Consider the following 13,048-nt stretch of genomic DNA (forward strand, 5'->3'; position numbering starts at 1 on the left):
TGGGGGTTGGCGCTCTTCAGTCACCGCTCGGCTTCAAGGATTTTCATCATGCAGCCCAGCTGCAGTCCCTCACCAATGGTCACCCGTAGGGATGATCACCAGCTTTATGGTGGGGAGAAGCAAGCCGGGCTGCGGCCTCTGCCCCGCCCTCAGCTTCAAGGATGTGCATCATCCGGGCTGGGGAGGAGGGCGCGCCGAGTCGGGGCCTGCTCTCGCATGGGCCGGTGACCCGCTTCTTCCTCCAACATTCGGGGAAGAAGGGCATCCTCCAGCCCTGCGGAGGAGATATCCTCCGGCCATGCGGGGGAAGGCGAACTGCTGCTGCCTGGTCAGGGTGTAGCTGTCCGTCCTCCACCCGGGCGACGGTCGTGCCGTGCGCAGGTGGCTGCTGTCGCTGGTGCTGAAGTGGTGGCCACCGCTGGGGAGGCTTCCCACCGCAGCGGTGGTTGCTTCCGCCGACGAGACCGTCAGTGCCACCTGCGCTTCGGACCTCTGGCTCTTTGGCTTTAATGGCTGGTTCTTGTCCCCCGTGAGGGGACATGAACGAGGGCCTTTCAGCAGTAGCGTCTGCCCTAAGGCCATCGTTGCTGTTGTCTAGCCGCCCGAGGCTGAGGTCGTTGTCACACTGCTGGTGTAGTGGTCGCCGGCGAGCCACCCGGAGTTTGTTATCCCGCAGGCCTTCTGGTGTGGAGGTTGTTCATTCCTGCGGGAATGGACCCGGAGTCCCGTTTGTAATGGTACCCTCTTGAGAGCGAGATGTAATAGCTTTAAGTACTAAGACATCTGCCGTAGGTCGGGACAACCGCCGAGGGCGCTGCTGACGTCTAAGTCTAGGTACCATTGTTACCCCAAGTACGTGTGTTTGTTCTTTGTGGCTGCTGAGGCCTGAACATTTTGGGTATAAAGCCGTGTTTCTTTCCTCTTGTTTCGAGCATTAGGACTTGTTCGTCGGTAGCAGAATCACTTATCCGAGCGTGAGCTACCTTTCACGGAAGGTGACGAGTGAGGTATCCGTATCCCGGAGGCGTAGGAGTCCCTCGGCTCGGTCGGCCTTGCCGCTCAAGGTCTCTCTCGCTCGTCATTAGGATTTTGCTATCGACGCAGTCAAAAGGCACGAAAGTCGTTTTGGCGGAAAACTTTTCCGAGGAAAATTTTGACGCAGAGGGGGCTTCTCCCTCTCTAGACCCGAGGCAACCGTTTGGGCTGGGGCCCTTGCGGAGGGCCTGGTTGTGGTCGTCGGGTCTGCCCGGTCTGCCCGAGCCATGGCCTCACAGCAGCGTGCCCAGACCGAGGGTATGTTTTGCCCGCTCTGTGACTTTGTTTTTGTCTCCATTCTTCTCCTTTCATCTGAAGAAAGTTGTCCTGCTGTCTGCAGAGTTCGAGACGGCTCTTAACGAGTTCGTCAAGAACTGCAAAATGCTTGCCGAGGCGGCTGAGCAGAAGGAGGCCGACCGTGTGGCCATGTCCGAGGCCATCTCGGCTTTTTGCCAGGCCTTCGGTATCGACGGTGTTCCCTCGGGTAGCTCCCCCCAGAGTCATCTGCAGGCCTTGGGTGGCCATGTGCGCAACAGACTTCGCGAGGTGTTGCACCACGGCGTTAGGCGGGCCTTCGCCGTGCTCGCTTCCCACTACGACGTGGATCTGGAGTGGGTCAGCGAGGGGTACTGCTTACCCGACGAAGAGGAGGCTGCCTTAGCCGAGGTATAAAGGCTTGACGCAGCTGTCGAGGGCCCAAGTGCGGCGCTGGCTTCCTCCTTTGAGGTGGAGGTCCTTCCGCCCGTGTCGCCGTCTGGGGCCAGGGCCAGATTCTGTCGAGGGTGGAAACGACGCCGAGCGTGCCGCTCCTCCCCCTGCCGATGTCTGAGCCTACAAGAACAGTTTGTTCTAAGTATGCGTATGTTTTTCGCGGCCGCCGAGGCCTAAATATTTTAATTGTCAGGTTATAAAGCTGCATTTTCTTTCCTCTCGTTTCGTGTGTTAGGACTTGTTCGGTAGCAGAATCGCTTATCCGAGCGTGAGTTACTTTTCGCGGAAGGTGATGAGTGAGGTATCTGTATCCCGGAGGCGTAGGAGTCCCTCGGCTCGGTTGGCCTTGCCGCTTACATGTTCTCCCATCGTTTTTAGGATTCTGTTATCGACGCAGTCGAAAAGGCACGAAAGTCGTTCTGGCAGAAAAGTTTTCGAGCGTTAGGACTTGTTCGGTAGCAGAATCGCTTATCTGAGCGTGAGTTACTTTTCACGGAAGGTGATGAGTGAGGTATCCATATCCCGGAGGCGTAGGAGTCCCTCAGCTCGGTCGGCCTTGCCGTTCAAGGTCTCTCTCGCTCGTCTTTAGGATTCTGTTATCGACGTAGTCGAAAAGCATGAAAGATGTTCTGGTAAAAGACTTTTCTGAGGAAAAATTTGATGCAGAGGGGGTTCCCCCCCTTCTAGCCCCCGAGGGAGGGTCGGGCTTTGCCGAGGCAAGGCTGATCCTTCCTTGATGGTTAGACTTTATTTATGCATGTAAAGAGAGCGAGATACATGAACGACTTGAAACATTTTAAGAGTAAAAGCGACGTAGTTGTTGGATGTTCCAAGCGTTGTTGTAGACCTCGCCTTGATCGTTGGCCAGTTTGTATGTCCGGGCTTCAAAATCTTGGCGATGATGAAGGGCCCTTCCCAGGGAGGAGTAAGCTTGTGGCGCCCTCGGGTGTCCTGTTGCAGCCGAAGTACCAAGTCTCCCACTTGGAAGCCTCGAGGTCGAACCCTTCGGGCGTGGTAGTGTCGCAGAGACTGCTGATACCGCGCCGAGTGTAGTAAAGCCACGTCCCGAGCCTCTTCCAGCTGGTCCAACGAATCTTCTCGGTTGGTCTGGTTGCTTTGGTCGTCGTAAGCCTTTGTCCTCGGGGAACCGTATTCTAAGTCCGTGGGTAGGATGGCCTCGGCCCCATAGACTAGAAAGAACGGCGAGAAACCCGTGGCCCGGCTCGGCGTCGTCCTCAGACTCCAAACCACCGAGGGTAGCTCTTTTATCCACCGCTTGCCGAACTTATTGAGGTCATTGTAGATCCTCGGCTTTAGTCCCTGCAAAATCATACCGTTGGCGCGCTCCACCTGCCCATTTGTCATTGGGTGAGCTACGGCGGCCCAGTTCGCACGGATGTGGTGGTCTTCGCAGAAGTCCAGGAACTTCTTCCTAGTGAACTGCGTGCCATTGTCGGTGATGATGGAGTTTGGGACCCCAAAGCGATGGATGATATTTGTAAAGAACGCCACCGCCTGCTCGGACCCGATGCTGGTTAAGGGTCGGACCTCGATCCACTTGGAGAATTTGTCGATGGCGACCAGCAGGTGCTTGTAGCCCCCGGGTGCCTTCTGTAAGGGATCGATGAGGTCCAGACCCCATACGGCAAACGGCCAAGTGATGGGTATTGTTTGCAGGGTCTGAGCGGGTAGGTGCGTCTATCTCGCGTAGAATTGACACCCTCGACAGGAGCGTACAATCCTAGTGGTGTCGGCCACCGCGGTCGGCCAGTAGAAACCTTGTCGGAAAGCGTTTCCGACGAGGGTCCGAGGTGTTGCATGGTGACCGCAAGCCCTCGAGTGTATTTCTTGTAACAACTCTTGTCCTTGGGCGACGGATATGCATCGTTGGAGAATGCCTGAGGGGCTGCGGTGGTACAACTCTTTTTCATCACCCGGTAAAACGAACGACTTGGCGCGCCGAGCCAGTCGCCGAGCTTCGGCCTTGTCGAGGGGCAGCTCTCCTCGGAGGAGATATTGTAGGTACAGGGTCTGCCAGTTTTGGTTTGGTGCAACCCCATTCCGCTCTCCCTCGATGTGCAAGGCCTCACCCTCGGCGGTCGAGGGTACCTCGGGCTAGGCCGAGGTCTCGTCGGGTTCGGGCGCGTCGTTGAGTTTCACGGATGGTTGATATATGTCCCTGGAGAAGACGTCTAGGGGAACCGTCGTTTGCCCCGAGGCTATTTTAGCTAGCTCATCCGCAGTCTCGTTGTACCGCCGAGCAACATGGTTGAGTTCCAGCCCGTGGAACTTATCTTCCAAGCGCCGAACTTCGTCGCAATAGGCCTCCATTTTTCGATCGCGGCAGTGGGAGTTCTTCATGACTTGGTCAATGACAAGCTACGAGTCGCCCCCGAGCGTCGAGGCGCTGAACCCCTAGCTCAACGGTGATGCGCAACCCGTTAACCAAAGCCTCATACTCGGCCATGTTGTTTGACGCCGGAAAATGGAGGCGCAGCACGTAGCGCACATGTTTCCCGAGGGGTGAGATGAAGAGCAAGCCAGCACCTGCTCCAGTTTTCATCAGCGACCCATCGAAGTGCATGGTCCAAAGTTTGGCCTGGATTGGAGTTGTCGGCAATTGGGTGTCGACCCATTCAGCCAGGAAGTCCGCCAAGACTTGGGATTTTATGGCCTTCCGAAGAGCGAATGAAATCGTTTTGCCCATGAGTTCCACTGCCCATTTTGCTATCCTACCCGAGGCCTCTCGGCACTGGATGATCTCTCCCAGGGGGAAGGATGACACCACAGTCACCGGATGAGACTCGAAGTAGTGTCGCAATTTTCGTCGTGCCAGAATTACTGCGTATAGTAGCTTCTGGATTTGTGGGTAGCGGATCTTGGTCTCGGATAGCACCTCACTGATGAAGTAGACCGGCCTCTGGACGAGCAGTGCATGCCCTTCCTCCCGTCTCTCGACTACGATCGCGGCGCTAACCACCTAAGTGGTTACGGCTACGTAGATCAAGAGGGCTTCTCCCGCAGTGGAGGGCACCAAGATGGGCGCGTTAGTAAGGAGTGCCTTTAAGTTTCCGAGGGCTTCCTCGGCCTCGGGGGTCCAAGTGAAGCGCTCGACCTTCCTTAAGAGGCGGTACAAGGGTAATCCTTTCTCGCCAAGGCGCGAGATGAAGCGGCTCAGAGCCGCAAGGCATCCCATGACCCTTTGTACTCCTTTTAAATCTTTGATGGGTCCCATGTTGGTGATGGCTGCGATTTTCTCCGGGTTGGCCTTGATGCCTCTTTCGGAGACGATGAACCCCAGGAGCATGCCTCGGGGGACTCCGAAGACACACTTCTCAGGATTGAGTTTTACGCCTTTTGCACGCAGGCACCCGAAAATCACTTCGAGGTCGGAGAGGAGGTCGGAGGCTTTTCTTGTCTTGACAACGATGTCATCGACGTAAGCCTCGACCGTTCTGCCGATGTGCTCTCCGAACACGTGGTTCATGCACCTTTGGTAGGTTGCACCTGCATTCCTCAAGCCAAATGGCATAGTAGTGTAACAATACATGCCAAAGGGTGTGATGAAAGAGGTCACGAGCTGGTCGGACTCTTTCATCTTGATTTGGTGATAGCCTGAATAGGCATCGAGGAAAGACAGGGTTTCGCACCCAGCAGTGGAGTCCACAATTTGATCAATGCGAGGCAGAGGGTAGGGAACCTTTGGACATGCTTTCTTTAAACCAGTGTAGTCTACGCACATCCTCCATTTCCCACCCTTTTTCTTTACAAGCACAGGGTTACCTAGCCATTCGGGATGGAATACCTCTTTGATGAACCCTGCAGCCATCAGCTTGTGGACCTCCTCGCCTATGGCCCTGCGCTTCTCTTCATCAAAACGGCGCAGGTGCTGCTTCACGGGTCGGGCACCGGCTCGGATATCTAGCGAGTGCTCGGCAACATCCCTCGGTATGCCTGGCATGTCCGAGGGACTCCACGCAAAAATTTCGGCGTTTGCGCAGAGGAAGTCAACGAGCACTGCTTCCTGTTTGGGGTCGAGCTCGGAGCCGACCCTGACGTGCTTGCAGGCGTCGTTGCTGGGGTCGAGGGCAACGGTCTTAACCGCCTCAGCTGGTTCGAAGTTGCCGGCGTGGCGCTTCGCATCAGGCGCCTCCTTGGAGAGGCAATCCAGGTCGGCGATGAGGGCCTCGGACTCGACGATGGCCTCAGCGTACTCCATGCATTCCACGTCGCACTCGTAAGCGTGGCGGTACGTGGATCCGACGATGATGGTTTCGTTGGGGCCTAGCATCTTGAGCTTGAGGTACGTGTAGTTGGGGACGGCCATGAACTTGGCGTAGCACGGTCTTCCCAACACCACGTGATAGGTTCCTCGGAAACCGACCACCTCGAACATGAGGGTTTCCCTGCGGAAGTTGGAGGGAGTTCCGAAGTAGACGGGCAAATCAAGTTGCCCAAGGGGCAGGACGCGCTTACCAGGGACGATCCCGTGAAAGGGTGTTGCACCAGCCCGGATTATGGACAGATCTATCCCCAAGAGCCCTAGGATCTCGGCGTAGATGATGTTGAGGCTACTGCCTCCGTCCATAAGGACCTTGGTGAGCCTGGCGTTGCCGATGACGGGGTCGACGACGAGCGGGCACCTTCCTGGGCTCGGCACATAGTCGGGGTGGTCGTCTTGGTCGAAGGTGATGGGCTTGTTGGACCAGTCTAGGTAGACCGGCGCCGCTACCTTCACCGAGCAGACCTCCCGGCGCTCCTTCTTGCAGTGCCGAGCCAAGGCGTTCGCCACCTGTCCGCCGTAGATCATGAAGCAGTCACGAACCTCCAGGAACTCCTCTTCCTTGTCGCCCCCTTCTTGTTGTTGCCTTGGTCCTTGCCACCTTCTGCCGAGGGTCCTGCCTTGATGAAGTAACGCCGAAGCATGTCGCACTCCTCAAGGGTGTGCTTGACGGGACCCCAGTGATAGGGGCACGACTCCTTGAGCATCTTGTCAAACTGTTGACTCCTCCGGGAGGCTTCCGAGGATTCCTGTGCTCGGCAGCAGCGACGAGATCCACGTCAACGGCGTCGCGCTTTGCTTGCGCCTTCTTCTTGGCCTTCTTTTTCAAGCCACGCTGGATGGACGCCTCGGGGGCATCTTCCTTCTGTCTTCCCTGAGGCTACTTGTCCTTCCAGAAGATGGCTTTGACCGCCTCCTAACCAGAGGCGAACTTGGTGGCGATGTCCATCAATTCGCTCGCCTTGGTGGGAGTCTTGCGTCCCAGTTTGCTCACCAGGTCCCGACACGTGGTGCCGGCGAGGAATGCCCCGATGACGTTCGAGTCGGTGATGTTGGGCAGCTCGGTGCGCTGCTTCGAAAACCACCAGATGTACTCTCGTAGGGATTCCCCTGGCTGCTGGCGGCAGCTTCGGAGATCCCATGAGTTCCCAGGGTGCACATACGTACCTTGGAAGTTTCCCACGAAGGCCTTGACCAGGTCGTCCTAGTCGGAGATCTGCGCAGGAGGCAGATGCTCCAGCCATGCCCAGGCAGCGTCGGAGAGGAAAAGGGGGAGGTTGCGGATGATGAGGTTGTCGTCATTCATCCCTCCCAACTGGCATGCCAGTCAGTAATCCGCAAGCCACAACTCCGGCCTTGTCTCCCCTGAGTACTTGGTGATGGTAGTCGGGGCTCGGAACCGGCCCGGGAACGGCGCCCGTCGTATGGCCCGACTGAAGACCCTCGGACCTGGCGGTTCGGGCGAGGGGCTCTGGTCCTCCTCACTGTCGTAGCGTCCTCCGCGCCTGGGGTGGTAGCCTCGGTGCACCCTCTCTTCGAGGCGGGCTCGACAGTCGCGGCGGTGCTGCTCGTCACCGAGGCGATCCGGGGTTGCGGGCGTCCCGTCCCGTGTGCGCTCGGTGCGGACCGAGGCCTCTCGCACGCGTCGGGAGGGCGTTGCGCGATGCTCCGAGGGGCACCCTTGCCTTCGGGAGGCAGAGCTCTCGGCTTGTCGGACTGCGGCATCTTCCAGGAGATCCTTGAGTTCGCCCTGGATACACCGTCCCTCGGTGGTGGATGGCTCCGGCATTGTTCGAAGTAGCATCGCCGCTGCAGCTAGATTTTGGCCGACCCCGCTGAAGGCCAGGGGCAGCCCTGCCCTGGCATCGTCAATGATACATCGCTGGACGTCTCGGGCCCGATGACGCGCTCCTCCGGTAAGTGCTCGGCCTGCCCACTCCTGCTCCATGTTTTGTCGGAGCTGCACAAGCCGCCCCGCTTCTTCGTCGAGCTTGGCCTGCATCTCGCGGAATTGCTCGAGCTGTGTGTCCTGACCCCCGCAGGGACTGGGACCACAGCTAGCTCCCGCGGGATGTCAACGCTAGACGCAGGCACAGGGGCGTTGTCATCTTGCGGCATGCCGAGGTGGTTGTCTTCGCTGTGATCCCCTGATCGATGTGGAAACACTCGCGACTTGGGTCACAACCCTCGTCGCCGAGGCTGTGGTCATCATCGGAGCAGCCGGAGAGGCAGTAGTCACATGCGGACATGAAGTATCGCATGGCTCGATCACTGAGTCCGGAGAAATCCCAACCGAAGTCAGAGTCGTTGTCTTCCTCGGAACCCGTGGGTTCGGAGGTTGAGACGACCGTTAGTCGGTCCCAAGATGACCACATATGATACCCTGGAAGGTCAGGGTATGCCCTTGCGAAAGCGCTCACCGAAGCAAGGTCGCTTGGTGGATCGAAGCTGAATCTAAAAGGGACAGGGTGCAAAACGAACGGTACCTTTTGGTCGATGGATGGTGGTGAAGTCGCGTCGGGGACGGAATGCACCGTTATCTTAGGTACGAGGCTAACGCCCAGCAAGTCCTTTGTGAGGGTGCTGGCATCATCAGTCCGCTTGGGGTTGGCACGTGGCGGGGAAGCGACACCCGTCGTTGTCTCAAGTGTGAGGATAACACCCGACATGTCCCCCGCAGGGGTGCAGGCGTCGTCAACTCGCTCTGGTCCGACAACCGACGAGGTGCCACCTCCTGCCTGGCCATGGTTGCCCCGTCTCCTCCTCCTCCGGTGAGGAGGGTGGCGGGGCAAACCCGGGTGTTCCTCTTCTGCCATGGTGGGAAGCCGTCGTCGAGTTCGCCGCCGACGGGCGAGCCGACGACCGTCGTTGCTGTCGCACTGCGAGGGGAGGAGTACCATGTCGTAGCTACCGTCGCGGGACATGAACTCGAGACTCCTGAAGTGGAGCACCGTCCCCGGCTGAAGAGACTGCTGGAGGCTACCCATCTGGAACTCAATGGGAAAGTGTTTGTTAACACACAGCGAGCCCCTACCTAGCACGCCAACTGTCGGCGTTTCGGACCCGCGAGGACCATCAACCGACCAGAGAATTTATTGCTGCGTGTCCCTGCCCAGATGGGTTGATGCAAGATGGAACACAAGAGGGAAATGAGGCTTATGTTATCTCGCACCGGGGTGCTCGTATTAGGGGTTACAAGCGTCACGAGAGAGCGAGGGCGAAAGCGAGAGAGAGAGAGAGAGTCCCTGCGTGCGTCCGTCTCTGCCTGTCTCGTCTGCCCCGCCTCCCTCTATGTCAACGTGTGTCCACCTGAACGTCTGCCCACCTGAACGTGCCTTAGGAAGGCCCTGGACATCCCCTTTTATAGATACAAGGAGATGCCCAGCTGTACAATGGGGTGTAGCTATGTGCTAACGTGGCTGGCGGAGAAGCACCTTGAGCCCTGTACACGTGTTAACGTGGCTATCGGAGAAGTGCCTTGAGCCCTGTAGAAGCATAGCTGGCGGTGCGGCATGGATCCTGCTGACGTTTGCTTGCTTCCGTAGGGGGTTTGAGAGCAACCGACGTCATGGGCGCACGCGGGGAACCATCATTACCTGTTGCCGGAGTAACCTTATATGGGACACCGGTCTTGTTCCTTCATAACCTGAGGCAGCTAGCTAGGAGTAGGGTAATGATGTATCCCTGTAGCGTAGTTGGTCCGAGGCCGAGGTTGGGCGAGGACGTGACTCATCCCGAGGCCGAGGCTGAGGCCGAGGCTTGGGGTCGGGCGAGGCAGAGACCTTCTCCCAAGGCCGAGGCCTGAGGTCGGGCGAGGCAGAGCTCCCTGTTGCGCCCGAGGCCGGACTCGTGGGAGATCGTGACTCAGTTTTATCCTGGTGGTTGGCACAGTAGCCGGAGCGGGGCGAACAGTGTTGTTTTCCTGTCAGATCGGTCAGTAAAAAGGCGAAGTGACTGTGGTCACTTCGACCTTGCCGACTGAGGCACGCGTGTCAGGATAAGGTGTCAGGCGATCCCCGCATTGAATGCGCATGCGATACGGTCGGCTGATAAGGCGATTTGGCCAAGGTCGCTGTATGACAAAGTTTGCCCGAGCTTAGCCTCGAGTGAGACGGGGGTGCGTCTGCTGATTGAGGGGACCCTCGGGCGAGGCGTGAATCCGCCCGGGACTACTGTTCCCGCCCGAGGCTGGGCTCGGATGAGGTCGCGTCCCATGGTAGACGTGGCCTTGACTTGAACCACGCTTTATCAACCGTGCATGGTTTGTTCTGAAGATGTTTTCCAGCCAGATTAAGGAGCATTGGGGGTACCCCTAATTACGATACCCGACACCACTCTAACGGTATTATTTACCCTTCGCCATCACTCCACATCACTCTCCAAGTTGGTATAATCTTTACTCATATTTCATTTACCAATGGGAGAGAAATCACTTAGGGCTCTCAAATGTCTCCGTTTTTGGCGATTAATGCCAAAGGGGGAGAAATATTAAGCCCAAAGCAAAAGGACCGCACCACCAAACTTCAAAATTTTCGAAATGATGATTTAATGTTTGTCTTTCCAATTGGTATCTTATGATAGAAATTTCTTCAATTGATATGATATTTTCAATTGGTATATTTAAAGATGGAATTTCAAAACCAGTATCTAAGTATAAGTTCCAATTGGTATCTATTAAAACCCTCTTGAAAGCTAAGAGGAGAATTTCATTCAGGGGGAGTTTTGTTTAAGTCAAAGGAAAAGAATTTGATACAGGGGAGAAAATTTCAAATCTTGAAAATGCTTCTCAAAATCTTATTAATATACCTTTGACCATTTGCAAAAGATTTTGAAAAAGAATTTCCAAAAAGATTTGCAAAAACAAAACAAGTGGTGCAAATGTGGTCCAAAGTGTTAAATAAAAGAAAGCAAACCATGCATATCTAGTGAAATTATAAATTGGTTTAACTCCAAGTAATCTATGCACTTGCATTATGCAAACTAGTTCAATTCTGCACTTATATACTTGCTTTGGTTTGTGTTGGCATCAATCACCAAAAAGGGGGAGATTGAAAGGGAAATAGGGTTTAACCTTTTCCTATAAATAATTTGGGTGGTTGAATGCCCAACACAAATATTGGACTAACTAGTTTGCTCTAGATTATATATTCCACAAGTGCATAATGGTTCAACACAAACCAATAAAAGATCAAAGTTAGGGTTCAAAAGCCAATGAGCAAAGGAACCGAAGATGCCTTGGTCTGGCGCACCGGACTGTCCCCGTATAGGATCAAACTCGGCAGTCTCGGATTTTTCCAGCGCCGCTCCGCTATAATTCACCGGACTGTCCGGTGCACCAGTAGAGCAACGGCTACCAGCGCAACGGTCGACCGCAACAGACACCAGCAAACACTACAGTGCGCGTAGAAGTCAGAGCAGCCGCCAGAGGCGCACCGGACAGTGAACAGTACATGTCCGGTGCGGCACCAGACTGTCCGGTGCCACTAAAAGACAAAGCTCCAACGGTCGTCTGCGCTCGAACTCTAACGATTGGGTGACGTAGCTGGCGCACCAGATAGCGTCCGGTGGCGCACCGGACTGTCCGGTGCGCCCATCGACAGCAGCCCCTCTCCAACGGTTGTTTGGTGGTTGAGGGCTATAAATACCCCTCAACCACCTCCACTCCAACCATCCAAGCATTCCACACATTGCATTCAATACAAGAGCAATAGACTTTACTCCAAGACACAAATCAAGCGATCGATCCACTCAATGTCCCGAATTCAACTCTAGCGCATTAGGGCTTGTGAGAGGATCACTTGTGTTTCTTGTTGTTCTTGTTTGCTTGGTTGGCTTTCTTTTCTTTTCCTTGTTACTCTCAAGTGCTTTATAAGCAAGGCAAGAGACACCAATTGTGTGGTGGTCCTTGCGGGGTCTAAGTGACCCGTGAGAAGTAAAGAAGAAAGCTCACTCGATCTAAGTGACCGTTTGAGAGAGGGAAAGGGTTGAAAGAGACCTGGTCTTTGTGACCACCTCAACGGGGACTAGGTTCTTTAGAACCGAACCTCGAAACAAATCACCATATCCATCCACTTTATTTCTTGGTTGATTTGTTTTTCCCTCTCTCCCGGACTCGATATTCGTTCTAACGCTAACCTCGGCTTGTAGTGTGTGCTTAAGTTTATAATTTTCAGATTTTGCCTATCCACCCCCTCTAGGCGACTTTCAGCCTGTCATATGTTCTGTGCATCCACTGTCAATTACCCAATGGCTCCCATCGGTCTTATAGTTCACCTACATCCACAGACAAATCAAGCTTGAATTTTGAGGGCCCTATTTTGCATAGGACCAGTGACTTTTTCAATCAAGGACTTTGCAACCCAAATTTGTCTAGGTCTACTCTTGCATGGTGGACCTAGGAATGTAACTTTGACTTTTCCATTTGCTACTTTTCTTAGAACATAATGAGCATTGAAGGCAAATGGTCTTGAGTGCTTTGGCAAGGGAGTTGGTGGCTTGGCTTTGCAGTTGTGGGAAAATGACCTTCTTTTCCACACTCAAAGCATTTGATAGGCTTATGAGTCTACTTTGGCTTGTATTGAATTGTAGCTTTCTTTTGTACAAAGGAATTATATTCAATACCACTCTTGTTGTTTTTCATGACAGTGTTCATGAGCAATTCATTTTGAAGGTATTGGCCCTTGTTGAACTTTTGCACACTTGTTGCAAGATGTTCATTTTCAATCTTAAGTTTCTTGACCTCATTTTTAAGTCTTTCATTATCCGCTGCCAACTCATTGTTGAAGTCATTGTTCTCAATGGAAACCTTTCCTCTAGTAGTTGCATCAGTCAAATATCTCTTCAATTTTTGGTTGTCTAATGTCAAGATTTAACTTTTTCGGTCAGTTCATCATGAAGACTAGTTTGATCATCTTGGCTCAAATCATCACATGAGGTTGCTACATCAATCTTAACAACAGGGTTAATAGCCTCATGTGTATTGCAAGATAAAAGTTCATTTTCAACAAGAAGATTATCATG

Source organism: Zea mays, chromosome 3, assembly GCF_902167145.1.
Source record: "Zea mays cultivar B73 chromosome 3, Zm-B73-REFERENCE-NAM-5.0, whole genome shotgun sequence".
Classification (NCBI taxonomy): domain Eukaryota; kingdom Viridiplantae; phylum Streptophyta; class Magnoliopsida; order Poales; family Poaceae; genus Zea; species Zea mays.